Here is a 3,625-nt window from a genome sequence, read left to right as displayed (position 1 = left end):
TTACCCCTATCTTTACTATATTGTCATCACAGGTTTGTCTTTAAGATTAAGATGCCTCCAAATGTCTGAGTACAGTTGATTAATGGTTTGGCAGATATAGAGTATGTATCGTTATACTATACTATTCTTTTGCACAAGTCTGAGAACAATATTTAATTAATAACCATAGTCTAACTCTATTATATTAGATATGATATCATCCATTATTATTATCAATGTAGTTAATGCCAAGATAAGCTTTCTTATTTTTAAATATTTATTAAGTTCAACGAATATTTACTTAGTTGATGAGTAATTGTAACATGAATAGAAAGACGACAAAAATTGTAGAATACTTATTACTAGCTTATTACTATCTTATTTTGTAATGTGCTGTAATTTGAATGCATTCTTCAGTTTTTATATACATGCATTATTTTAAATGTTTTCAATAATGAAGTGTATTGATGTTTTTTATTTTTTTTAAGACTCTACAAATACCAAAAAAGAAGGCTAGGGATTATTCTATGTTGAATAAAATTTTCAGGCTTTAGCAAATGACTTGCATTTTGACTATATCTTTCCTGCTCTTTTAAATGTTCCAGCAGAGATGAAAAGCAACAGCTTCTTTTGGGCATCAAGTGAGCTAACAGACAACCAGCCAACATATAATCCTCAGTATTTTCAAGTGATAGTATGCATATTGGGATTCTTGCGGCAGCTGCTCATGCTACTGCAAATAATAGTCCCTTTACCGTCTTTTACAATCCTAGGTGAGTATCTTTACTTTTCTTTATGCTAATTTATCAGTTCTTGTATGTTTGTTTAATTACAGAGGCATGGATCAACTAATTGTTTAATGAACTCTTGTTCTCAATTATAAAGTCTTAAATTCAAAATCTTTCTTTCGTTTGCAGGGCTAGTCCTTCAGAGTTTGTTATTCCTTTAGCCAAGTACTACAAGGCATTGTTTCTATTCTCCTTTTCAGAGTTTGTGAGATGAAAAAATTCACAATAGTGTAATTTACAGGCATAATTTCTATTCTCCTTTTTTAATTCAACATTATGAATTTTTCCAATCTATCAATTGATGGACCTGCACAAGTTGTAAACAGTGTTTACCGACTCACATATGATTGGTCAGGTTGGTTGGGATGAGTCAACTGCTGGGGATTGAGATTTTTAACTGAGGGACCTAATTCCTTAGAAAATGGTGTTAGAATTTAATTGGCCACTCAAACATGGTAACCGTGTTAGAATTTTTTGATATAAATCGTGTTCATTATAAGGTGTAATTAATAGTGTAACTAAGGAGTGGAAAAATTGGTGATTTTATAGAAATAGGAAAATTGAAATAAAGAGGAAAGGAATGAGGAAGAGAGTGAGTCACATGGAGTGGGGCAGCGATGAAGACTTGAATAAAAATTTGTACATTTAAGCTTTTTATTTATTATGTGCTTGACAGTTTTATGTTTAATTATTCTATATTCATTTGGATATGATAACTGTGCATCTTATCTGAAAATTTGCACAAAATAATGCAAATAATTCTTGTTTATTTTGTTCTTCATACTTTCAAAAACTAATTGAATGAAGAATTTTCTGCTGGATCTTTATTTCAAGGTGAACTTGAGTTGCCATTTCTAGCACTTCTTTTGGTCATCCTTTCCCCTTACAAGGTCATGAGATTTAGGTAAGCAAATCCATCCTTTTGGGTTTTGTTTATTAAGCCACTGCCTCTTCTTCATAAAACGATTCAATGGTATTGTCTTTGTTAGGGACACAAGAAGGTACTATCATTTTATTGTTGATTGCAGTGTATTTGGCTTACCAGCATTTCTCAAGAACAAGTTTACAGAAATCACTTGATCAAGGTTCAATTGTTGCCACCATAGCTGCTGTTTGTATCACTATTGCATCTTTGTTGCTTTTGATCTGAATTGCTTTAGAATGATGTATACTCATAATATGTTGTACATAATAATGCCTGGCAGTGGTGATCATTATGTAATATATCATATCTGAATTCTGTATTTTTTTTACTAATTATTGCTAATTCAAATAAAGAGGTTGGCTTTGTTTTGTGATAGAAATTGGCCTTCAGAGAATGATTTTATATATAGAGTTATATCTTATATTCAAGAATTGTGTTATAAAAGATTTAGTTTTTAAATTTTGATATTAAAAAATAAATTTTTAATTTAAGAATATGTAAATGAGATGAGATTAATGAATGATCTAAAATTAAAAATAAATAAATAATTACAGGATTTGTGGAGGTCTAAAAATCCCACAAAATAGTTAATTTTTATTAAATTAAAAAATTGATTTGTGGGGGTTTTAAACTGCCACAAAAGTAATTTAAAACTGTCACAAAAATCTAATATAAAACTCCCCACTAAACACATACAAAACCTCCACTGAGTAGATTGTGGAGGTTTTCAAAAACCCCCACAAAAGACCTCGTGGCACCTCAAATTTTGAGGGTTTTAGAAACCCCCACAAACCATTTAGTGAGGGTCATAAACCTCCACAAATAAAAAAAAACTGCCACAAATAAACAAAAACCTTGTAGTGTAATATAGGCACATTTGCAAGCTGAGAATAAAAAGTCAAAAGAATCAGCAATTAGAGCTTTCCAATCATATTTGGAAAAGAGAAGGCAGGGAGAGTGCGATATTACGGAAGAGTTACCACACTAACTTTTTTGAAGAAAAATGAAGATATTGCCACCCTTAAGCAGCCACATGCAACTAAGAAAGCAACATTAGAGGATAAGGTTGATGTGATGCAAAAAAAAGTAGATGAATTAAAATCGCTTGTTAAGATGATGCTGCAACAAAAAAGCTCAGGAGTGGACCTTGACATGTTAGCTGCTCAATTAGGAAGCACTTTAGGCAATCCGAACAATGATGCGCATAAAGAGGTATTATTTGTTGTTAAAGTTTCTATATGTTATCATATCTTAAATAATGGTTGATTATAATGATGTTGATTCAATTGTTTTGTGTATCCAAATAGAAGAATGTTATGATATATATGTTTGTCCTCTCTCTCTCAAACATTTTTATTTAACATTATTAGTATTAAAGATGTGTAGTTTTATATTTGATTATTTTTTTTTGTTTACAGGAAAACTATGTTGAAGGGAAAATCGAACTTGATTAAGGTCAAATTTTTAAAAGTAAATTTTACAGAGTAAAAAGGCATGAACTTGTGGACATGATGACTATTTTCTACTTAGCTATTTCAACTCTTTTTTGTTATTATATTTTTTCCAAAATTAGATGATATAGTTCGAGGTTGTCATGACTTAGGCTATAGTATTATGGTATTTGGAAAAATGATGATGATATAAATACAAGTAGTTATAACCTAGACTAGTATTATGTTATCTTGTAATGATACTATAATGTGATTGTGGATCTTACAATAATTTTTGTAAGTTAAATTTGATAGGAAATGTTCAATTATTTTTCTTTAGTGACTTGATTCAAATAGTTTAGATTATTTATTGACACTAAATAATTAAAAAAAACTAAAAATAATTTCATTCACGAGAAAACTATTGTAAATAAAAAATTATATATCACAAAAAAATCGTTGTCAATAGTTACAAAAGACAATGGTGTTAAAACCGTTGTCAA

General features: G+C 29.8%; 2 long non-coding RNA genes across 3 annotated transcripts in view; both read left to right on the top strand.

The window, feature by feature from the left end:
* LOC107628289 overlaps positions 1 to 193 on the top strand; it is a 2,378-nt gene extending 2,185 nt beyond the window's left edge. Inside the window, exon 3 of one of the 2 annotated variants that reach the window (XR_001617683.2) lies at positions 33 to 193. This is a non-coding gene — a long non-coding RNA (uncharacterized LOC107628289). The remainder of the gene's footprint in view (positions 1 to 32) is intronic. The other variant, XR_002355423.1, reaches the window with a different exon arrangement.
* Positions 655 to 980, top strand: LOC110267609. The gene is made up of 2 exons (XR_002355421.1): positions 655 to 752; positions 897 to 980. It is a non-coding gene; the product is annotated as an uncharacterized LOC110267609 (long non-coding RNA).

Source organism: Arachis ipaensis, chromosome B02 (genome assembly GCF_000816755.2).
Source record: "Arachis ipaensis cultivar K30076 chromosome B02, Araip1.1, whole genome shotgun sequence".
NCBI lineage: Eukaryota > Viridiplantae > Streptophyta > Magnoliopsida > Fabales > Fabaceae > Arachis > Arachis ipaensis.
The sequence above is the reverse complement of the archived record's forward strand: the minus strand, read 5'-3'. Positions and strand labels throughout refer to the sequence as shown.